The 26358-nt window shown below is 34.0% G+C and overlaps 1 long non-coding RNA gene across 1 annotated transcript in view; it reads left to right on the top strand.

The window, feature by feature from the left end:
- LOC140167286 (uncharacterized) overlaps positions 1 to 26358 on the top strand; it is a 180843-nt gene that overhangs the window by 117852 nt on the left and 36633 nt on the right. The window contains exon 3 of the long non-coding RNA XR_011861022.1: positions 18832 to 18886. This is a non-coding gene — a long non-coding RNA (uncharacterized lncRNA). The remainder of the gene's footprint in view (positions 1 to 18831; positions 18887 to 26358) is intronic.

Here is a 26358-nt window from a genome sequence, read left to right as displayed (position 1 = left end):
CGGCCTACTGGTCAAAAAGGAGTTTTCGTTACCAATTGGACCAATCAGCCACATTGTTAGAATAAATTCACCACGCAAAACAAAGTGGGGTGAATTATTTGCAAAACTCCATTCTGATTGGTGATTAAAATGAAGATATCATGTAATTGACAAATCAGAGGCAATGTTAGATTGGCAGGTAGTGTTCAAGGGGTTAACGAGCTTTCCACTTCCAGGAATGCCACATAAGGCGATAATGTGCAATATTATTGACAACAAAACTCCGGTCATTTTCCTTTTGTTTCATTGAAGGTAATCATAACGTTGCTATGCCAACACTGGCATATTCCCCTTCAACATTAAAACTATTTTAATATTCATTGTTCAGTCTAACAAAACGTTTAATGATTTGATCAATTTATGAAAAAAGCAAAATATTTGTTTTGTTTTTCTGTGTCAAATTTTTTATGTTGGAAAAGTAGCCTTCAATGGACAAATGCATTTCCTTCTTTTGAAAACCCTTTAACAATACATTATCTTTGTCCTTTACTAAATGCTTTAAATCGTTTTGTGAGTACAAGGTCAGTCGTATTTTTCACATGGTTGTCTTATGATGTATGTTACTTGAAGAAAACAACATTTTCAATAGCAGTCAGATATCCCATATTTTTAGATGGGTACAGTATAATTAATATTACTAAAATGTTTAAAATGTTTATAGGGAGCTATTGCAGATATGGCGCTCATGTACGAACGCCTCGTTTCATTTTTTTCTCGGCTAAATGTCACGATATCTGTTAATGTTCCGCACCAGTTTCCATAAATAATGTCCTTATTATTTACAAAACATTTAATTTATTAGAGAAAGTCGTAACTTGATTTGGGTATATTTCAAAATCAAATTGAACGACAAACCACTTTCCACATGTAGTGATTTGTACGTGTTGGTAGTAGATATTAAAGAGAAGTTTAAAACAAGTGGTCAACAAGACTTCCATTGTTTATTCAAATACTTTCAGAGAAACCACTCTCCATCATTAGTGGTGTAAGTGTTGTTAAATGACTCATTGGTGATGTTTCCAGGGTTCTTATTTTACCTCTTAGACAGTATTTCTAGTAATTGAGTATAGAACTGTCCCAGATTTATTTACTCTTTACTACTAAAAACACTGTCTAAACAAACAAGGTCAACGTCCAGAGGAAACAGAAGTTCATCAATCTGTCAATCAACAGCATTACACTGATGATGACAGAGAATGGTTTCTCTGAAATTATGTTTCTGAAAATATCTGGGTCATATCCTCATAACTCCATGCTTACTCTATACCGCAATCCGTAAACAAGCTCATCAGGATTGTCAGTAGATATCATTTATAAAATTTCATGTAAACAAATCCAATTGATTATTTGGTAAAATGATGTTAAACATACCTAACAATGACCGTCGTGCTACATCATAACACTGTCTCAAATCGACTCCCCAATTCTCCCAGTCCTCCTCGTCTGCTTCCTGTCGGAGCGTGTCGTTGGTGACCAACTCCTAAAACCACCTAAAACAGCGCCACCAACATCACGCTCCGACAGGAAGCAGACAAGGAGGACTGGGAGAACTGGTCAGTCGATTTGAGAAAGTGCTACGATGTAGCACGAAACGTCATTGTAATGTATGTTTAACATCATTTTATCAAATAATCAATTGGATTTGATTACATGAAATTTTATGAGATCTATACCGCAATATTTATCCATGATTGTTTCAAGCAATCCAAATAATAGAACAAACACAATACCGCAGTTATTTTTACTGCTCTCTATTTAGATGATAATTGTTGATTTTACTTTAACAATCGATTAAATCAATAAACAATGAAATACAAACAAACCACACTTCGTATGTATCCCTTTTTATTATTATACTTATACTCTCTTTAGTTGTGATAAATGTTGCGCTGATCTTACGAATACTACTCTCTACAGCCTGCGAGATTTGGATCTTGGTTATGTAGCAAGTTGTTCGTAACAAAGGCAGCTACTACTAGTATTTCAATTCTGCCAAGATGAAATTTCAGTCAGTACAATAGATCAGGTAACAGTTCATGAATGTTGGTGTTTTCATTACAGATTACTTAACTTTATTTTTAAAGGTCACATGGTTTTTGAAATCAACAACGAATTTGGCTGTAAGATTATGATTCATGAAATGCGACCTTATTTATTGTGAATACTGTATGTTCTACTGACGACAATTGACCTGGACAATGGAGATTGTTTTGAAAGACAATGATCCAGAAAATTATCATATAACCCGAGTCAAGTAGTATGACTGCATTTTCTCGTGTAACTACATTTGAGCTATGTACTAAATTAAGCGTGTGTAGCCTCTCCTGATGGCTCATTTACAACCAACAACTCGTAACAACTGTGTACCGCACGCCTATTATTACCGTTGCCTGATGTAGGTCGACGTGTTAAGTTAACCAAAATCTGCGGGCTGTATTTATAGTTTAATTGCTGATTGGCAGCTAGCGATAAGCTATCTATTCAAGAAAGATAATCATACTAGGAATCTCACTTATGCTTAGGTTGTCTGACTTGATGAAGTAATTGTTTATTGGAAACTGTGTATACATGATTTGATTTGCTTCACTTGCAGTTGTCACAGGTTTTGTAATACGTTCCGTTTCTGTGTTTGACATAGCGTACCGTTTTCCCTGAACAAATAACGTAATTGCACAAGTACATTTTAAGCCGGTGCGTATTAATCGGGTCGTTCGGATTGAAAATCCTGAAGTACGTGTATTATGTTGTGGCTTTTATTACATATGGTAAAATAAGTTGACGATACAGGAAACAGAAAAGAATAATATAAACATAATTATACGAGTGAATATACATGTACACGGCGGTGAGTAAACAATTAAACAATTTTGACTTCAATACTATACTGGTTGTCGCTCACCTGGAAAGTTTTCGCTAGATCGACAAACGTCTTCAGCAGATGGGCTATCCCATCTGAAGACAGAGATCCAACGAAAACATTCCAGGTGAGCGTAACTAAACTAACATAATATATATTTCAATTTCATTAACATAATAGTGTTGACATCATCAACACGTATTTCAAAAAAAGTAACTAACCCCCCTTAAATAATGGCCATTATTAAAAAAAGAGCTATTGTATTACAAATCTGTAAAATGCGTTGGAAGCAGAATTTATTTCTGCGCATTTTGACACCTCATTTGATACGATAGCCCAGAAAACAATAAAACAACGGGCAATTCAATGTAGTGAGGTCTAGATTTGAAAGTTGCACTTTCATACAAATTTTGACAATACACAAACACTCAGATATCATTACACAGATTTCCTTCCATTACACTGAATACAAAATCAATACAATTTACTGCAACTTTCAAATCTTGGGTTACATTGATTTAAATGTACGCTGTGACGTCAATATTTAGTCAATTGCTGCAAATGAGGTGTCAAAATGTGCAGCAATAAAATATGCTTCCAACGCATTTTACAGATTTGTAATACAATCACCCGTTTTTGAATAATGGTCATTATTTAAGGGGGTTAGTTACTTTTTTTGAGATGTTTATTAACAAGCTGCCTAGATATTGCCCTCAAATGCAATAAAGCACGTAATTTTAATGCACATAATTTGATATTGCAATTAATCCAATTTGATATTGTTTTGTCAAAGTAGTCACTGAATTTCACCATGGAAGAAAGAGATAAGAAGGAACCACAACGAACGCATTCACTTTGTCCACTCCCTTTACCGACATTTAGTTGACATTGTTATTCATGAGGATTTACTTTGATCAATACCCCGCGTTAAATAGGTGATTGGTATTGTATTCCATGTATTTGCATGTCTTCTGGAGCGTGTGTGAAGGATGATTTGAACTAATGACCTTCCGTGCAAGCACCCTATAGGATTTTCTTTGGTGACGTGATCATCGGTCATTGATGGCCTACATCTTTTTCTTCCATTTTGCCCAATTTTCCCGAATTTTGATGACTTTTTTCTCAGAGTTGGCAGTCTTTGGCACTGAAACGAGTTAGCTAGTTACGATTATACACATATAAACTATTAAATTAAACAGGTTTTATGTACCGGACTCAACCGGAACATTGTGCATTATTTAAGAACATTTTACATCTATTTTTCATCGAAAAAGTCACCAAAATCTTACCTTATTTGCTAAAGATGAAACTCAGAAAAAAAACGGCCGATTTTGATTACCTTTTCGATGTTTTATAGGACATTTTCTACACAACACGATCAAGAAAACAGTTTGACTGTAGATCCCAAAACAAAGCTACTATACATGTTCAGAGCATCAGTGAAATTTCATAATCTTACTTCTGGGTAGCGTTTGTTTGTTCGTGGATGGGTTTGTTATAAATTTTTTCCAGTAATGATTTTGCCAAGCATCGATCGCGGTAAATGGATCATACATGAAAGTAAGTACCATTGATAGCTTTTCTTTTCATGCGTCAATAGATAAGCGGATTAAAACTTGGCCGATCGAAGTCGTTGTGGTTCCTTCTCATCTCTTTCTTCCATGATTTCACTGACCATCCAGGATTTGAACCTGGGACCTTCGGATCACCGGACCGATGCTCTACCAACTGAGAAGATGTGATAGAGGGCGGGTATTGAACTGAAGGCCTATAGATAATAACATCACTGCTCTTCTCCATCTGACTCATTAGCTCAGTTGGTAGAGCATCGGTTCGGTGATCCAAGGTCCCAGGTTCAAATCCTGGATGGTCAGTGAAATTTTTTCACTGGCTGTCATTTATGTACATGTATGTGGAGACTTGTGTTAAAAACTTTTCTCATAGTCACTGAATTAATTGCTAGCGAATGAACTACAAATTCATTACTTTGTCACTTGCGAAGAATAAATCTGACTATTGCTATTAAACAGGTCAACATTGAATTTGTCCCTAAAGACTAAAGTGATTTGAATCTTGATTAGCCAATGTCGTATTTCGCGTTACACTTATTAGCACAATCTAAAACTTATTTTGATAACTACTCTGTATATTATACCAGAACCTAGTTTAATTCTGCATTATATAAATAGTAGCTCTACATTGTAAACAGGATCGACAGATTTTGTTTGCACATCGCTACAGTTTCAATTGAGTGTTAGGAATCAATAAATTAAGTGATCAAAATAAGCATTCAAACTGTTAAAAATTGGAGTGTGCAGAGTGTTTGAAGATTTTCAATAAGTAGTTCCTTATTGATTGAATTTGTTTTAATATCACTGACGTTCAAGATTGATATGTCGGAAATCTAGGACATCCTGCTGAATAGCTGTCTTTTTTAAGTGTCAGGTGGTTGTAAATCAGTATGTTCCTGGATTATTTTATGATTTATAGCTATATTTTGGGAATGTCAAGAATGTCAATTCACACCACTAAGTCATGATAAATTAACCAACATCAGACCTACTTTTATAAGCATTTCGTTTAAGTTTAATGATTACGCTATAGTAGAAATTACACCATCTATTCCTTGAAACTGATTTTTTCATTTGATATGTATAGATGAGTTGACATCTGACGTCAATGCCTGACAGTATGCGCACGCATCATCACAATTTCCATTATTTTTTGCCTGGCAGTATGCGCGAGCATCATATTTTGTTCAGGGCTCGTGTTTTTAAAGCTCCCGCCACATCACAATAAGTCTAATGAACAGTATAGTGGTTGCATGGGGTTCACTCAAGCATAAAGATATACCAGTCCTTTGCCTTTGTTGATAAACATTGAGGTCAACTCATCTATAGAATCAAAGTTTTGATTGTTTATCTCTTTTGTATGAGGAATCCTATGGAATAAATCTTAACTAAAGAAAGAATTGTAAGCTGGAAACACTTTTAGTTAGAAATGACTTGACAATTCTAATCTAATATTGTCCATTTGCCATTTTCATATCGTATGTCTCTTGGCTAATCACGAGCCGCCCTCGGACAATGACCGATACAATAAAAAGCCATCTTTGCCACCCAGATATGTTTGTAGTATCCACTTACAATTTTTATGCGCGCTTGTCACTCGTAGTTAAATAGCAGTGTTTGCCAAGAATAACGTCGTTGTACATGGTGAAGTGTTTGTTATGAAACGTTCTGATGAGAGCATTTCTTGCTTAGACTTTTAGCCATTAAATCCCTATTGCAAAGCTTTTATATGGATTTACTTTACGTCAAGTATGCATGTTAAGAAAGGGCAAGTCTAAACTAACATGAAAGGCAAATAGCCGAGCTCCACCTACTGCATTTGCAAGTAGTGTTTAGATCGTTGAAGATGTGTGTTATTTTGTTCTGTAAAATAATCAATTGTTGAAAATAAGTATTTTAAATATTTACGTTAATATTGCATCTTTAAGTTAAACCTTCATTTGATCTCAAATGAAAGACGATACTGTTGGTATTTTACTATAGTGACTCAGAAAAATAAGCAGATAATGTAATAGCAGATTCCCAAATATCTAGAAGCAAGGTTAAGTAATGATCAACCCATTCTATTTGTTATATCAACATTTCTATTATATTGTGATCTAGATCACTGCAGTTTCGCGTCGCTCCTGTTTTCCGAACACATATAAATCTTCCTTATGTTACTCTCAAGTAGATGATTTCCCTGTCGTCCTTTTTCAGCCTCAAACATTGTATTGAATTCATTATGTTGCGACTGTCAAGTAAGCATGTTAAAAAAAGGTCCGAGTTTAAACTAACATGAAATTAAATAAGTTAAGTAGTTTTTAGAAATTTAAAGGTTTGTATTATTTCATCTTATCATCATTCAGTACAAGAAACAAGTAGTTTTAGAACGTTAAAGGTGTGTCTTACTTCATCTTATCATTCATTACAAGAGCCAATTGTTGATAATAAGTATTTTAAACAGTTAAGTTACTGTGTCATTGGGATGTTAACTTGACATAAAATTAATGATGATACTTTGGGCATTGTACGATAACCAGAACAAGAACAAGAAGATAGTGTAATAGTAGAATCCCAAATGTAAATATTGAATTCATATCTAGAAGTTATCAAACGTTTCGAGGGCTAACACATAGAAATATTGCTATGTTGCCCCAAGTAGAAGTTTTCTACCAATGACAGTTATTGTTATAAACTGCCTAGCCTATATAACACAAACCTTTATTTCGCCAGCCTCAAACGATGTGTTCAATCAGTGTTAATACATTATTCTGTACCCGTGTGTTGTGTGAATTCCCAATGACACACGGGAATGCGCTTCTTGCCTGATGTACCATGAATTCTGTTTTAATTCATGATATATTAGACACCTGCTTCAGTATAGCACATACATCTGGGATCTGTCAATAATATTTGTCATTGGCAGAGAGTCAGCTTGTCACAAATGAATTAACGTCGTACCCGTCTTTAGTATTACATACATTTTAAACAGTTAACGATAATAACAACCTGGTCAAAATATATTTTGACACCATAGAATATAAAAACTAGTAACTTGATAAATGCCTCAATGAGGTATAGAGAAGGTTGGCGAAGTGTCGGCCGAAAACACACAATATTGGTTAAGGTTTCCCTGCAGGGCTACAAAGAAACAATTAGCGCTAAAACAATAACCAACAAGCTATGGGAGTCTTCGGCCTCGGGCCTGCCGGCCCAGCGGCCTTGACGCCCATATTTGAGTTATTTACTAACGGCGTTCTAATAATATAATTGCCCGAGTTCTTTATTTATGCAGTTCCAATATGTAATCGTCCCGCAGGGCAAGAAAGCAATGCGTAACCTAAGGGTGACGGGCTGTCTCTATCGGAATTACCATTTTAAATCGACCTAGTGTATTTGCAGAATCCTTATAACCATACGATTACGTTGAATTGGTTTTAAAACACTGCCCAAGGGTGCCCACTGGGCACCCGTCATAATTTTCATCTTCACACCTGACACTCTTATTTAGAAAAGTGATACCCAAATTTGCACAAGGTTATCTAATGGGTTGTTAAGAAGTTGACTAAGGATGTTTTCTTGAAGCATTACAAGAGGCTAAAGGAAGATATGTGCGTATATGGACATGTATTTACATAATTATTCTGTTATGAGGTTGTTTTTATGGTAGATAGCTGCTACTCGCGCGATGAAAGATATACCAACCATCACAATTCACATTATGGTAAGATTTAGGGTTTTCGTGAGGAAGGATTCTATAATTAGAAAAAGAATTCTATATGTACCTCCGAAAAGTGTGGACTAACGTTTGACCATGTGTAGTTGACATTTGACAAGTTTTTGTCTTATATTTCCGTAACCATAAGTCGTAGATAGTAGAAACTATACTTTGTCAGTCCTTGTGACCAGATGAATAGTTTGATGTACATTTTTACAGTAATATAAACATTTTACCAAGAGGTATATAGGAGCGTATTTTATTCTAATTATTTCTACCGATATTAACCCTCAATCTGACCCTACTACATACTAGTAGAGCAGATTCCAACGTGTAATTATATAGTTCTGAAAAATAGGAAGAAAATTAACTAAAAGGTCACATATTTCCACTTATGCTAGGACATAATACTCAAGGGACATCCATCTTGTTGCTAAAAGAGGTGCATGTAATCAATTTTAAATGGACGGAGATTCACTCCAAATATGATTTCACTAACACCATTATCAACTGCATGTGTGCCTCTCGCTATAGCGTTTCATCACGACAATTGTCCACAATTCTCTTGATAAGGTCTGTACCGCCATACTATGCATCACATGTAGTTTTTGCTTGGGGCAGATGAACAGCAAAAAGAGGCATACATTTCTGCTGTTTTTTTGGTCTAGATACAGTGAAATGTTATGTATTACGAGGCCTCCCCATAGGTATGCACTTAAGTTCACCGTGATGATCAATGAACTTGGGAAGCCAATAGTGAAATGGAACTTAGTTTCTCTTACATTTCTCGCACCTCAACAAAGCATACTTACTCAAACCTGTGTGTCCAGGTTGATCCATTTGATGTTAAATGTGCTTTGTGAGTTGTGACTTCTTTGATCAAATGTGGCGTCTACGATAGTTTACGATGCTTTTCAAGTGTGCAAGTCTGTTTTCTGAACGCTATAAGCGTGATTTTGTGGAAATGGTTCAGTCTGACCTTTTGTCGGTGTGAGTGCATACCCATAATATGTATAAGACTTCAACTTAACAGAAATTTATTAGATTTCTTTAATGTGTTATGTTGTATTGATATTTTAGCTTATCCTGTTATTAAATGCCAACTTATTATTAAGATTTTATATCTGTGACCGGCTCCGACAAAATGAGCACAATGTAGAGGATGGCATGACAAAATCCAATGGAAAACAAAAGAAATTCTGAAATAAATATTGATTTTTGAAGACCAAAGTAAGGAGCCATTCCTATACCTCAATGGCAGCCATATTTGGGTCCCCGTCGGCTACATCTGACCTAAAATGTGAAATGATGCGGCCTTGGAGGGTATTTTAAACTGCATTCTATCACCCGTGTCACACGTAGACAAAAGAATGATGACAGTGTACAACACAAAAGAATCTAACATCGAATTTTAAGCGGCTTTAATCCACCCAATTGGGCAGTCACAACACCAGTTTGGTGCTGCGGGGACCCAGTCATGGGTGACCAAATACTGACCATGGCTTGGCTCGTTGGATTCGTCTATAATATGTATGTATAATATTAAAGGGTATAAAATAAGGATTTCAAATCTCAAATATCTCAGAAATTTTTTTTGTCAACTTTGTGCTCATTTTGTGAGAGCAGGTCTTATTTAGCATTGTTATTGACGTCTGAAAAGTCCCAATAATAATAACATACGTGATATGTACAATAACAGAAGGAATATCTTGAATTTCCCCGATGAATTTCTTACTAAAAGTGGGAAAACGTTTAGACCTTTTTGTCATAAATGGTTATATAGACCACGAGAAACAAACTGTATTGCAATTTTTACGAGTCGTTATTGACACAAGGCCAAAAACACCTTTTCCCAAGTTCACTTCAGAATGCACAACAAAACACACTGTTTAATTAAGTTAACAATATCTAAGTCTTTTAATCAAAAGTGATACATATATATTGATACATGCAACATCTATTATGAAAGTTTGCATGATAATGCCTCTTAGCCAGCAGCGTTCTTCTTGTTGTTGATTCGAAGTCCATTGAAGACTTTTATATCCTTTGCATAAAATCCTCGCATACCGTAGTTGACTATCTCCAAAATGGTGCTATTTTCACCTGACACAAAATTTCTAATGAGAAACAGGCCTGCATTGCATTGCAGTTGTCCCCCTGTTTCCACTTACATTGACAGAAGTGTTGTTTCATAAACCAGATTTCAGCAAATCGACAGAAGAATATATTCCTTTCCTGGATGACGTATTCTAAATCTTCTCTGATATCACTGGATGTAGTAGTACATTGACTAGATAAAATATTTCTGGTTCTCAATTTCCTTTTTTAAAGGAAATGGACTGCGTGAGGAGAGCGTGGCGCAATGGTTAGGGTACTTGCCTTTAGTGCATGAGGTCCTGGGTTCGATTCCCGGCGGTGGCGATTTGCTGAGATATTGACTTGGAAAAAAAAGTCTGAAATTAATTGGCAACTTCTGTAGATTAAATTCAGACTTCCGCTCTCCCATGGTTCATTTAGAATTGGGTAAATGAATCATGAAAGTACTCCGTCCTTCGGAGGGGACGTTAAGCCGTCGGTCCCGTGTACAGAGAGCCATACCTGTACATGTATCTCGCAGCCAGTTTCGAAAAGAGTATGGTGTTAACCCCTGACTGTTCCCAACCCGTTCCGGTGTTCAAATGGACCCCAATGGAAATAAGCTTCAATAGAGGCTTTCTTGGGTTATCCAGGGTTGTCAAAAACCCGAACAAATCAAATCAAATCAAATCTGGAAGCACAATATTACTAGCCCACATCATATTCTCATTATACTAAACAAAAAGTTCCATTCTATTAATAGCCGTTTACTTCTTTACCATGTGATGTAATCCGAGAATGATTTGATGTTTTTAAAAGTTGTATATACCTATGATTATATGAAATTACGTGCCATAATTGTTTGTATATCTAAATGTGTTTTTATGTATAATTTCTATATTTTATATGAGTGTCTTTTAATATTGTTGTAACTTAATTGTATATTGCAGGGCCCCGGTTAGAACAGCTTTAAGCTGATTCGGGCATACCCTGGGTAAAGATAATAATAAATAAAAAATAAATAAAAAAGAATTCCCAAGAATAATTATAAACATTAACCTTTTACATTATATCACTTGCCGTGGGGAATTCCAATATGATGCAACACAATGAACAATCTGGAAAGGGGATTCCCAGCTATACAAAATTAGAATGATTCAATTTGTTTTGATCAACTTGATGCATGAGAGGGGATTCCCTAAAATGTCTTATGAAATAGAATAGTTAACAAAGATAACTAATCAAATTTACTCAGGGCACATCACACAATAATTAATTCGAATCATTACCTAAATAAAATACTCTCATATATGAAACGATTAAAAAAAATCATCATAAAACGACTCAACTTGGTGAAAACGAAAGTTAAAATTTGGATTAATGTCAATTTCTGAGCTCTGTTTTCTTCAAAAATTTCCATAACCTTAAAAAACAACGTCAATCGACAAAAAACCGTCAAATGCAATTATCATTTAATAGTTCGATGCTTTTATTAAAACCCACACTTGTAATTGGAGATACATGTAATATATCTTATTTCTTCAGAAACTAAGTTCCACGTATGCCACTGAATAGTCCTCTGGTTATTATCCGCTTATTTGTAAACTGCAAATATGACGTACAATCAGGCGGTATCATCAGTTTCTGTATATAAATATAAACATCTCAAAAAAGTAATTACCCCCTTTAAATAATGGCCATTATTCAACAACGGGCTATTGTATTGCAAATCTGTAAAATGCGTTGGAAGCAGAAGTTATTTCTGCACATTTTGACACCTCATTTGTAGCAATTGATTAAAAAAATATTGAGGTCAGCTTACATTTAAATCAATGCAACCCAAGATTTGAAAATTGCAGCACATTCGATTGATTTGTATTCAGTATAATGGAAGGAAATCTGTGTAATGATATCTGAGTGTTTTTGTATTGTTGTAAGTGCAACTTTCAAATCTGGACCTCACTGCATTAAATTGACTGGTGTTTTATTGTTTTCTGGAATATCGTATCAAATGAAGTGTCAAAATGCGCAGATATAAATTCTGCTTCCAACGCATTTTACAGATTTTATAATACAATAGCCCGTTTTTAAATAATGACCATTATTTAAGGGTGGATTTACTTTTTTTGGAGATGTTGTTGCTAGTTACGTTTGTAGCACAAATGTATTATACAAAGGAACTTGTTGAAACACGATAGTGGCTTTTAAAATAATATATATTCCTAAACGTACAGAATCCGGTCGATATTATGAATACTAAATGTCACTTCAAGGTAAATATTTGCTTATGGCTAGAGTATTTTTGTAGTCAAAAATCAATGAACATCAGAGACGGTAAATGTTAGGAGACACGATACTGCGCCTAACACTTAAAACAAAAGCCCTTTCTTAAAGATACTAAAATAAAATTACAAAATAAAATAGTCGATACACAGACCATTTTGTTCTGCGTATTTTGATTCCTCATTCAGTACGATACCACTTTATAGCAATTTGAATAAAAGAGAGAGAGAGAGAGTTTGTCAAAAGTGACAAATTACATTGACTTTTCCCTCGAAACACGCAGATATTGATCACAGCGGAATGAGCGTCCATGCGTTAGGCTTTACTGAACCCGTAACAAAAAGGTGGCAGAAATCACCTTGAAGGACTAAATAGCTAACTTTGTCACTTTTAAAACTCGATCATTTGTCAATTCAAATGAGTATAGCTTAGTGGAATAAAATCGCATCGTGCCGAAAAGGATATCAAAGTACGCAGAACAAAATTCTCCATCTATCGATTGCAATTTAGATTTAGTGTTGTTAAGATATTGCTTTTATTTTAAGTGTTCAGGTACTTTTTGTGAGCAGTATATTTCAATTGTCCTATATTGTTATATTCTGGTATTTCTGAAACTGTTGTTGCATTGTCTATAGTGGAAAATTGAATCCTCCTGAAATGTCACAGTGTATTTTTGACCTTTAATATTATTAAACTATTAATTAGGTGGATCTTCAATGTCGCATTTTGATGTGGCAGTCTTATCGATCATCATTGACAACGGATGGGTACTAATCATTTTATATACAGCTTGTAGTACAAAACACTGATACGTAACCATTCTGTACACAGGCGTTTGATAATGGCGTTAATAGGTTTTTACATCTGACATCTTCATATATTCATTGGATTGGGAAGTTAACGCCGTCCTTTATCCGTCATGGGACCACCAAAGAGTTTATGTAAAAAGGAAATTAAACTAATACTCATCACACAATTGACCTTTTATGACTGGTAACGAAATAGTAAGTAATAACGCAAATCTGAATTATAATATCCAGACACTTATTACGAGTGTGTTTACAGTACAGTTTATACCGTCAATAAAGAAAAACCCTTTTATCTATCCCAGGATCACCAAGATAACTTAATTCAGGAAATTGTAAAAAAAGTACGGAAAATGCTTTAATTTGGTTGTTAAATGGCCAGTGTAAGTAGAAACAAAGAAACTATGCATTTGTGACACAATATGATCCAATATGATATGACACACAGAAAATACTTGTTAGAATTTAAGAATTTGTGGGGTAATATAGTAAGGAGAAAAATATGACTGAATCAATCCCTCCACAGAGCCTCTTGTAACAATCTCTGATCATAGCAATGTCTTAGGTCAGAATTGTCGGCGTTAACTTCAATAAAACAGTTTGTATGCCGTCATGCAGGTTTAATCGGAGGTTCCTATTGCAAAGGCTTCAACCAGTAATTTTTGCTACATTTTCACGGCGGGTATTATGTTCTCAACAGGTTGCAAGGAATTACAGCATGTTGGTGAAGTAATAAAGGTCTTTAAGCAATCCTAGTACGAGCATTTTTACTTGTTGAGCTAATGTATTGCAAACTGCATACAATGCCATTAAGATCAACTCGACAATTACCATTTAATGATTTATAATCTTTGATATACTTTGATTATATTTGTGACCGTACAGCACGAATGAGCCGTAAATGTCCTCAATTGTATTCTGAGTTACAGTGTAAAATGGGCATGAAGGTCGTATTCATAGGTACCTCAATTGGGTGCTACGTGTACCTCATTTAATGAGATACACGTAGCACCAAATTGAAATACCTATGGATATGACCTTCATGCCCATTTTACACTGTAACTCAGAATACAATTGAGGACATTTACGGCTCATTCGTGCTGTACGGTCACATTTTACTATTGTACATTATGTGAAATATTAGAACGGATTTCTTTATAGTGTCTTCAATACATACTCTGATCAGTGCTCCAGTAGCATTAATTGCTTCTCAGAGCAATTGTTTTATCAGGTTTAGATCAGTAAACTGTATCTTGTCATTATATCGCCAGATGTATTTGTTTATCGTTCTCAAAGGAAATATAGTGACAATGCTACGTTTACATGTCAGTCCGTTTTTGTATGAATTGTATCAAATAATTGATTGTCTTGAAAGAAGTAGTGTTGATTTGTTAGGTGAAGAATCAAAGTACAAGTTGTGGCTGATCAATCTGTTGCCTACGTCTGGTGGGTGATTAATTGTGTAGCATTGAAAACGACAGCCGTAAGATCATGAGCGAGCGGTGGTTTGGTAAATATACATGTAATTGTCCTAGTATCTTTGCTATATTGGTTTCAGGTATTGTTACAAAATTTGATCAGCCTTTTAAATCGAAACAGTATAGCCTACATTTCATCATGGACATTCATATGCTACAAATGGCTCATGTAATGTCGTAGAGTTTTTTTTTTTCAAACAAAACATAAGATAATTTTCAATTCTAATCCGGGACAATACCAACAGTTATCATACTAATATACACATGATACCTTTTTTCTATTTTTAACATAGATGTTACTTTCTTTATTAAACATTGCTGCCTTTTTATGGTATATTTTATTCTATAAATTGTATTTTTGTGTGAAAACTGAGGGCGCTATTTACATATATTTTAAGTTTAATTTAGCCAATTAATATGAGCTATTCCTTTTATTTCATGACATAAGAAACTTATTCAATGGTCCACATTGCACAATTTTACGGTCCAGCGCTTCAGAGGATGAACTCGACTAGCCAATCACAACGTATAAGTGAGCTAGCGCGATTAGCATAAAATTTATTTATATTAGCATAAAATCACATTACCATGTCGACTTTACACCCAATGCGTAAATGCTGGCAACAAACTTATTTTTTGTTAAATCGGGCATGCTGAACTCGAATATTAATAATAATAATATTAATAAAAAGCACTTACTATAGCGCATTTCAAGGAGCTGATCAACATGATCAAAGCACTTTACAAATATACAAAATAAATACAAAACAGAATACCTGAATCATGATGAAAGAATAAACAAAGATGCTTAAATACTGCGGCAATCAGTACAGGTGAGTTTTTAGGTTAATATGTAGTGTATATTTTTGGATAACATAACAAAAATCAATTCGTCAGTATCTTTTTTTAAATTACTTTTTCAAAAAATAGATAATGGTTTATAGATAATGTTTTTTTTATATTTGGTGAATTTTAAAAAAAAAAACGTAAACATTTATATTTAGATTAATAAAAATATTGCTGAAGCAAGTTTTAACTATGTTGTTCAAAATGATAATAAGACTATACTGAACATTTCAAGAAAATCAGAACGAAATTAACACGAAATTGTGGTATCTCTAATTAAATAGAGAACTTATGTAGGCCTACTTAGTTGAATGGGGCTTCAGCTTTGTCAATACAGCTGTTTTTCGTGCTATTTGTTACTCATTTTCTGATATTTTAATGTTATTATACAAATGTTTACCCCTTGTAAAGATGCAAACAAGATTTAAGATCAAGAGCGCCAGTAGTGTTCAACTTTGTTTAAAACCGAATACAGTTATACAACCGTGTAGTATGTCGAATTTGTTACAATCACTATTCCAACAAGTCTTGGCTCTAAGTGAAACCCATGATGAAAATTCGATGCATTATTTTTCTATTCTACTGAGAAGAGTCAGTTAAGGTTATTAACTATTTTAAACTGTTGTGATTTGGTAGTTCACAACACCTTACGAATGGTAGTGAGCTTTGGCAAAAACTGCATTGCTCAATTCATGGCGAGCGTGTAGAAGAATTAAAATATCACAGATATACTTTTATAGGTGCTGCGGTTCTTGAGTTACGTTGTAAAGAGGGCTGAAACAACAACACTTTTGTAAAATGTACATAACTCATTAAAAACAATAAATTAAGCAAGTTTACAAAGTATACGATTTGTAGAATGAACTTTTGCAAAACATCAAGGTGTTATTTTTCAATAACATATTGATCTAGATAATGAAAATCGATTTTATGTTTCTTCGACCAACAATACCTCGTCTACCCTTAAGCCATGATCTATGAGACTAAGTGACAATGACAGTCGAGTCTAAATACAAAAGAGGTTATGTTAATTACGCATATCAAGAAATCAATTTAGGTACATTGTACTAATCATATTTCATGGGTGTATAAAAATAAAGATTTTGTACTGTCTTAATTTAAGTTTGCGATGATTCCCTGATTAATTTGATATAGATATTAGATTTGTCGACTATTTGGACGTGAAAACAGAGTTGTACAGTGCTTTGGAGATTTAAAGATACCCGTGTCTTTCATCTGTGTGTAACCAGTTATTGATTGCAAGATCTTAGTGAGATTTGACCTCATGTCGTTGTAAAGCATGACGTGCAAAATAGAGTTGTACAGTGCTTCGGGGAATTTCGGATACGAGTATATTGCATTTACATATATATTTACATATATATACTAAGTATTAACCCTGTCAATACCTGATCATGATACTTAAATGGGACATAAATAAGTTCGTACTTGGGCAGAGTAATGTTAGAGAAAATGGACCTTCATACTTTTTTTAGAATGGAAATGAGTCGCGAATACACTTTTTGGCCCAAAGTTTTGTTCGGAGTAAAAAAAAGCAGTTAGATTTTCATAAAGTATAGGTTTTTTTATTTGTTTGGAAATTATCCCGGTTTTTCAGAAAAAAGTTGTACATAATCATGATAATGGTGTATATTTTTAGTTTAAAACAAATCTTTTGAAAATATGATAAAACTTTCATTAGACTTTCATGTGCTCTAAACGATAGTGCAGAAATGTTTCCTTTTGCTTGTATATTTTTCGAGTTATCTTGTCACGTGTAATGTTGTCAAAAGTGAAAAATTATCAATTATTTTAGTAAAAAATGTCCAAATTATGCACAAAACGTCCTTATATTTTAAATGGTAAGACTTTCACGCTTGCGAAAGCTGCATCTGGTGCATGGTTTTAATTTGAATATTTTTGCACCAATGATTCCAAAATATCTGCTTTTAGTGTGCAGAATTTCTGAGTAGCATTCTGAGTGCAAACCTTCGTTTGGTTTACACCGTTTGCTGGCGAATGCGACTCGACTGCGTTGGATTTGCGCAGGTTTGCGCAACGTCACGCAACAAGAATTGCGCGCGAATTACAATATTTCACATTCGCGGATTCGTGACTCATGTTTCCCGCCAATTAACTTCAGAAAGAGCACAATAATGATTTTTAAATCAAGAAAAACTGTAGAAAATAAAAAGTATATCTGTTTGAAGTGAAAGAATACATCTTAGTGTTCATTGATATAAAGAAATCTCAAATTCTTGCTTGGACGAACGTGTCTTCCCTTATTCTAACCTTACATTATTAAGGCATTTCTTGCTACTTCTTATACAATATTCGTATCTCGTAATCTTTGATGACAGGTGATTCAAAGATACGATCTTAACGCTTTGAAAGTTCAGTGAATTTATGTCAAGAAGTCTAAAGATAGCCGCTTATTAACGCTATTATATTTCAAGGAAGGTACACTCCCATGTACCGTAATAATCTCCTCGAACTTGTAATGATGAATTGTAACGGTGTTTGCGTAAGACAGAAATCAATTTGAATATGACTTAGAATATAAAACCATATGCATACAAGTGTATACTTCTGAATATTACTAGGTTAATATTCTTTGACCTATTTTTTCTGAGTAGGAGTTTCAGGTCTTAATCTAGTGTTGGATCGTTTTGAAATGGTTATTACCCTGCCTATTCTGATTTAGCACAAACATGGTAAAATTAGTTATAGTAGCCCAAATAATCACAACAGATACGTCATCGTGGATTGAGTTCACTTTTTGCTCAAAAAGACACACTTTGTGAAGATTCTTAGTATCAGAAAAAGCAATCAGCAAAGTGTTTGAATTGAACTTTTTTAAACCTTTAGTTGCATACTTTTTTCCTATTATCAGTCTCGTGATCTTCCGTATATTTCTAAAAACACTGTCACTAGCGAACATGAACACCGCAATATTGTTTCACAACATGAATCATTGTATAATTTTAATAGAGCAATAATCAATAAAGTCCATGGAGTTTTTTTTTGTTGTTCAAACTATTAGTAGCAAATATTCTACTATTTTAAACTATTTTGTTATGTATTAAAAGAAAAATCACGTTCAAAATGATGCAGATAATTAGCGTTGTGTTACAGGCATGTATAAATTTACTTTTTTTGTTATTTTAACTTACAGATTTGTTAAGGCACCCTAAGTATTAACGAGATCTTGTCATCGAGGGAAACGAAATGTAAGTATTTCTTACATATTTTCATAATATTTCAAGTGTGTTTTTTAATCGCCAAACTATAATGAAGAAGGAGGCGGCCTATATGCTTCACCCTTCATTGTTTTTTTACTCCATATATTTGCCTTCATCTCAATTTCAAATTTGCCTCCTTTGGCCTCCATGGAGCAGATCGTGTCACATATACACTCTACAATCAGCAAGAAGATTATGTCGTGATCAACTAAAATGAATAATTAGTCAAGCCTAGTCAGATTCAGTTACTTATTTGGTTTATTTTTACCCACTGTTTAAGTTGCAATATGAATAAATCCTAATTACATTTGACATTTCATTTTACAAAAATAATGAAATCGAAACAAAATAGAATATTTGAGTTGGTTGTATGTCAAACATACATATTTGCGACATGTTACTCATTTTGTTTGATAACGAGGTATAATTCAGTAAAGGAAGGCGTACTGTTACTGTATCCTTGAATAGCGGTGAAACGAAAGCTGACATGTTACGGTGGATTAATGCAGTAATCTTGACATTCACTATAGAACCACAAAGTCAATTTCCCAAAATTATATTTTTTCCGTAAATAGCATGGCGTTCAATATTGTCAGTAGACAAATGACATTTTATCAAATCAAATGTAATACAGTTATCTTAATCTCATTGTGGTATCTGCAGTTTATATAAACCTGCCAATACAATTTGTATTTAATTATTGTATAAAAAATAAATTTTGTCAAAAAAATTCTTATGGAGATCGATACAACATGTTATTCACCCCTTGCATGGTTCCGCCATATTGGGTAGAGCCTCAAACTGGTAATAGACATGAAAGAAAGAATTGCGTCACTTTACACAATGTTATATGACTCGTTCAATTTCCATTCATGCATGCTGCCAGATGGAGGTTCTACCTTCAAACCATGCAAGAAGTTAAATCTAAGAAATACCTTACTTTAGGAATATTATACGTTTTGCTCCGAGTTTATTCAACATGTCCGGTATTTGAAATCATAACGCCAAGATTTATTATGATTTATGATGAAGGCAATGATTTTGGTAATAGTACGCTGATTATTTGTCGCGCACTGTGCTGCACACAGATTTGAGATAACAGCCAAATTGGACACGAATATAAAAGAATATATTTTGGAGATTCCTCAGGAGCATATGTAAGCCATAGCGAATGCTCTTTCTCTCACCGAATGATTTGTGAGATCTGGGTTTATGAAGCAAATAGATATTGGCAGAGCGGAGTTGAGACTTGTAAATTTGAAGATTCACACAAAATCTATATGCTGAAGTAAGTCGAATTAATCCGTAACGATATTTTAAAAGAGCAGAATCTTAAGCCTGGTTGAGTAATTCAGCGTCAAGAGGCTCAAAGTTTAGCAAATTTCCTGACACAGCTTCAGAGCACAGACCCTAGGGTCTGTGTTCAGAGGGAAGCACGACCTAGCCGTGTTTACTCATAAGTATTGAGAAACACAAAGCTGCCATACAAGAAGTATGGTATGGCTTCAATAAAGTAGATCCGAAGCCTTGATATAAAGAGTTTTATTTCCGGCCATGTCTATTATTTTTCTCAGCCTTACTGGCCTTAACTCGAGAACCGCAATAAATGCGCCACTGGTTTCCTTTAATAATTCCTTCTTAATATTAAGAAGTGAGAAGTTCAATGGCCATCCTACTCGCCCTAAAGTAAACCCTTGACATTCAGTATAAACGTAGTTGACGCCTTCATGAAAAGTTCACTATATTGAGTACAAAGACTTGTAAGGATGTCATTGTACCCTTTAAAATTTAACAAAAACGAACTTCAATTTGTTATTTCGTTTCATGAAGCAACAGCCTCTCATACTAAGCATAATGTTTACGTGTTATTCTCCTCATACGACTGTTATCGTTGCAATTACGTATTGAGTGTCAATGGTCATTCTGCCTTAGGGCTAGACAGGCTGACACTGACAGTTTAAATCTGAGGTGGTGTTTCTGTTGCCATGTATAGATAGCCTGAATGGTTTTCTCGGAGTAGACTATTATTATCCTAACGACAAAGCTTTAACGTTAGCCTTTTACCCATTTACACTGCCATTCTTACAGCATTTCTGATTTGCTAATTACACGATATATACATCTGAGTGACCAATTAAAATACAGCTTCTAAATTCTTAATGTCGGTCCTCTTCGGCCCAACCGCAATTCTTACCATATTGCTGACTGGCTCAATAATTCCCGACACGTCTTCTTATAACCAATAAGACTGTATATCAGACTACCAAGGAGGTTGTTGTAGCCTTTGAAATTGAACAAAAACGAACTCTTGTTATGTTATATCATGAAGCTATTAATGTTTACGTGATATCCTCATAATGACTGTTATCGTTGCAGTTACATATTGAGTGACAACGGTCGTACTTTCTTAAGACATACACAATTTGAATAAGAGGGGTTATTTATGTAGCCATGTATTATGTATATAAAAAGCGTATATGTGATGCGATCAAGCAAAATCAGTCGGAACTCGGAAATATCAAATTTTGAGTTTCTGATAGGATAGTAAAAAGCATTTACAAAGCTGGATTTTGCAGAAAACCCCATTGTAATTGAACAACCGGTTCCAAAGATATGGGCGATTAAAGAGTTTCCAAAACAATAGGAATCAAAAGGAAATATTTCCTTTGTTTGGCTATATCTCAAAATCAATATTTGCGAGTTCCGACTGATTTTGCTTGATCGCATCACATATACGTATTTTTCTCTGTGTAGAATATTACTATATATTGAGGTTACTTCTGCATTTCTGCGCAACAAGTGCATATTTATGAATCAGTGTGTCATAATACTGTCATTTTTAATAAAGCGAATTGGTGCCTCTTGCTTGTTTGCGAAAGGTAAACAGGAGAAGTCATCGGGGACGATCCAGTACTAGAGGGTGCTGTTAAATGTCAGAGGTCACAGAGGGAAATATTTGTTACGACCAATTTGACTATGACAAATCGAAAGAACAGAACATATTAATTGGACTAGTTCAGAAATGAACAGAAACTATTTGAGATGCGTTCAGCATTATTAAGTAAATGCTGGTAACCACTGCCTTGAGGTGGCGAGTTAGAATATAGTTATATTGTCTACCTAGCTGTAGTTTAATCCCCATCACATCGCCACGAGATTTATCACATAATTCTATCCTAAATACATTATGCATATTACGTACCGTGGGCTATGGCAGGGATCGCAAGACGTTCCAGGATGAATAATAATAATAACAATAATAATAAAACAACGCAATTTTGACATGAGCCAAAGTAGCCTCAAGAGAACGTGTCTCGTTTCAAAAATGGCCGAGAAACTTTGTGACAGGAGTTATAACTAGGGATGGGATTAACGAAAGACCTTGATGAGTGTTATATATTAATAACTAAATTATATTTGGCAAAGGTATCATGTTGCGGTATACAACATCACCAAACTGTTTAATGTTGTACACTATTTCTTTTGATCTTGTTTATTACATGTAATCTAGCATAGATTCTTGTGTGGCTAATAGCTATTCACACAAGGCAGCATTTTCATTTTTGTCATGTAGCGACAAATTAAACTATAGATCATGTTTCCTTAACGTCATTATCACTTATGTTGTCGCAATGTTGTCATTTCGAAGAATCAGATAGCCGCCCTAGGGCGCGAAAAGCAGGTGAAGAGCATTGACAGCAAATTTTGTTATTCCGTGTACGATTCATAATTGGATAATAAAGTTGACTCAATTTGACATGTTGCATTTGAATAACATTCCGAACCTCTCTCGATATAAGTTTGAATGTCACAATCTATGGATTTTTTGTGATGTAAAAGCAAATTTACACAGTCAAGGTAACTTAAGAAAAACCTTTTTTTCGCATTCAATGCGAATGAACGGGAAAAAAATAAACGGAACAGCAGTTGATTGGGAAACAAAATCCTCATAATGTGGTAACCTACTTTTTTTAATGTTGATACAGAAGCCCTTTCTACTTACGCAGCTGTTTATATAAAAAGTGCAGCTTTCAAAATATTTAGATAACCCAAAAGATGTTCTTGATGTTTGATTTGAAATAAGTAGAACTCATGAGTGTTTGAAATATATGATTATTAATATTTTCGAACATGTTATTACGTTTGAGTACGTAACATGTATATTTGTACCGATATTTACAAGTCGTTTTTTTGTGATTCTAGTTTTATTTCTAATCGTTCAAGAAAGTAAAAAAACCTTGCTACAAAAAGAAACGTATGCACGATGCGTAAACACCATTTTAAATAAAATATTTTCGCATTTGTGTCATTACTATTTTTACAGCTTGTGCAAATCTACGCATAATTGCTGTTGTTGATAACAAATTAACTAACACAATTGTCTGTACGGCAATCATCTACCTCATCTAATCTACAGACTATTACAGTAAACACTGCCAACTATTAAACTCCACACATGGCTTAATGTTAAAACATGTATTGTCGTCATATCTGTAATCTTGATGTGTGGATCTTTGATTGGTTTTTTAGTTTTTCATCTCACCGTCTGTATTTCTATCAATGCTCCTTGACAAAACACTAATCAGCACAACGTTGACCTTGTACATTTTGTACGCAGAAGAGAAATGTATAGAATTGAAATAATTGAAATAAAAATTAAGAAAATGGGTTAATATTTTCAACAAATAAAATAGATATTTTTAGAATAGAATGCGGAATCTAACGAAATACATATTAAAGACAAATATGACGCTCGCTCAAATATCACAATTTATAATTTATTTTCATAATTCAATTTAGTATTTTAATTTTCTGGTATATAATAATAATAATAATAATAATAATAATAATAATAATAATAATAATAATAATAATAATAATAATAATAATAATAATAATAATAATAATAATAATTCATACACCGAAACATTTGGTGATTTTTTGATAAACAAAATCAATGTTTTTTACTCATCTGTCTGAGCTTTTGATGACCGGTTATGTCATATTCATCACAGCTCAGACAAGTGAGTAAAAAATCATTGGATTTGTTTAAGTTAAGTACAAAATATGGTTCAAGCATGCATCGGTTACGTAATCACCTTTAATTTATTTAATTTGACGCATTTTCATGTGTTGTGCAAAGATTGGTGAACAAATATGTAGAAATGCATATTTGAACCATTATTTTGTACTTTCTTAGGCAATCAGCGTAGTAAGCTGACGATTATTTCTGACTCCCGTATAACAAATCTGCTATCAAAGAGCATTTTCTTCTTTCCAGAACACCACAATTGATGTGATATCAGATTTATAATATAAAGAACTCAAAATATGTTCGATTGTTTTATCCAATAATTCAAGCAGGAAATTATGCGTTTGGTGGGATATTTTTGGAATTTGGTGGCACAGATGTTTGGGAAACAAAATCTAGATAATTATCTGGCCGTTTTGTGGTTCAACTAGAACAAGACTCTGACGAAGAATGGATTACTTTCTGAAAATATCTGATTCTATATAGTAGAGAATCATAAATTTAGGATATGTTCAAAAGTTCTGACATCGTTTGAAAGGACAAAAATGACTCTGTCAACGTCTGTATGAAGTAGAGGGTCATTAACCTGTCAATCAACAGCATTACACCGGTGTTGACGGATAATGTTTTCTCTGAAATTATTTACCTGACAATATCTGGTTCATAATATCGTAAAATGTATCCAGAGTGTTGTCAAGCAATCCTAATAATCAATCAATCAATCAATCAATCAATCAATCAATCAATCAATCAATCAATCAATCAATCAATCAAACAAACAAACAAACAAGCAAACAAACAAACAAACAAGTTTCCGGTACTCAAGGTCATTTGAATCAAAACCCAGCTGAAGTCTGAAGGTTTCAGTCGTCCGTCCAAAATACCTATATGTCTAGTTGATCAGGTTTAATTAAATCTTAATTAAAATCATTTTTACAATTTCATATTTTGTTGATAATAATTGTTGATTGTTTTCTTTAACAATCAATTAAACCAAATAAACTATGAAATACAAACAAATCTCACTTCGGAGAAAATAATGTATTTATCCCCGTTTATTATACTTGATCCATTTTTGACTTATGCTAATACTGCACTGATCCAACGAATAATACTCCTTCCCATCATGCCCATCCCATGAGATTTCGTGTCATTTGGCTCAAAATTTCTTTGTAATAAAGGCAGCTCTCCTTAATACACAATTCTGCGCAGATGAAATCTGTTCTACGGACGTCAAGGGAACTGAACAGCGAAATTGTTTTTAAACACTTTAGACAATAGCTCTAAAAATCACCATGTTACCAAGTCAAATGGTTTAAGGTGGTACCACACCCCTTGATAAATTTGTGACTATTTCTGCATTTTTCTCAAAAAATTATAACACACTGGTAACAAAATTTATGTAGGTCTATATTATATGGGCAATACAAGGAATCCAGTTACTACACTGGAATTTCAGTGAATCAAGACAAGCGGTACGTTATTTATGATCAGGAAAGAGGTACCGCTAGAATGAACGTCATTTCTTAACATATATAATCAACCACTTGTCTTGAATCACTGTAATCTCAGTGAAGTAATTGGATTCCTTGACCCTATAATATACATAACTTTTGTTACCAGTGTGTAGTTATTTTTTGAGAAAAATGCAAAATTGGTCACAAAATTCATCATGGGGTGTAGTACCACCCTAAATTACTGCAACGTCTCGTGTAACCACATTTTAGCAATATACAACGTTTGCAATCTTTTCTTGATGGTTCATTTACATTCAACAGCTCCCAACAACTGTGTGCACCTGATTACAATTGCCGGATGTAGGTCAACATGTTAAGTTAAAGAAAATCTACGGGCTATATTCATAGTTCAATTGCTGATTGGCGGTTAGCGATTGCCTATCTATCAAAGGCAAAAATACTTAGGAATCTCAATCATGCTTAGGATGTCTGACGTGACGAAGTAATTGTTCATTGCAAGCTGTCTATACATGTTTGTTTTGCTTCACTGACATAAAGCAAAACAGGTTGTCTCAGATTAATTCATGATATGCTAAAATGCAATTCTGTGCTTGAGCACAATTCTGTGCTAAAATAGCGCACTGTCGTGACCGAATATTAATTGAACAAGTATTTTAAGTACGTTAATTGAACAAGTATTTTAAGTAGGTGATTAACAATTTGGTCCATTGGAATAAAAAGTATGTCTATTATATGTGGTTATAATTACATCTGATAAAACAATTTACGTTATATAGTTCACTAAAATACAAAGATACCAGTGGATATTCATACGTAGTGGAATGAAATAATCCCTTTTTTTGCTAGATCGACAAGCGTCTTCAACCCGGGTCTTCAACCCTACAGTAGCATCATCTGATAAATACGCTAGTAGATCTAGCGAAAACCATTAGGAAATTAATTTGGGGAAA

Source organism: Amphiura filiformis, chromosome 13 (genome assembly GCF_039555335.1).
Source record: "Amphiura filiformis chromosome 13, Afil_fr2py, whole genome shotgun sequence".
In the NCBI taxonomy this organism is placed as follows: domain Eukaryota; kingdom Metazoa; phylum Echinodermata; class Ophiuroidea; order Amphilepidida; family Amphiuridae; genus Amphiura; species Amphiura filiformis.
Note: the sequence above shows the minus strand (reverse complement) of the source record. Positions and strands in the feature narration are given on the sequence as shown.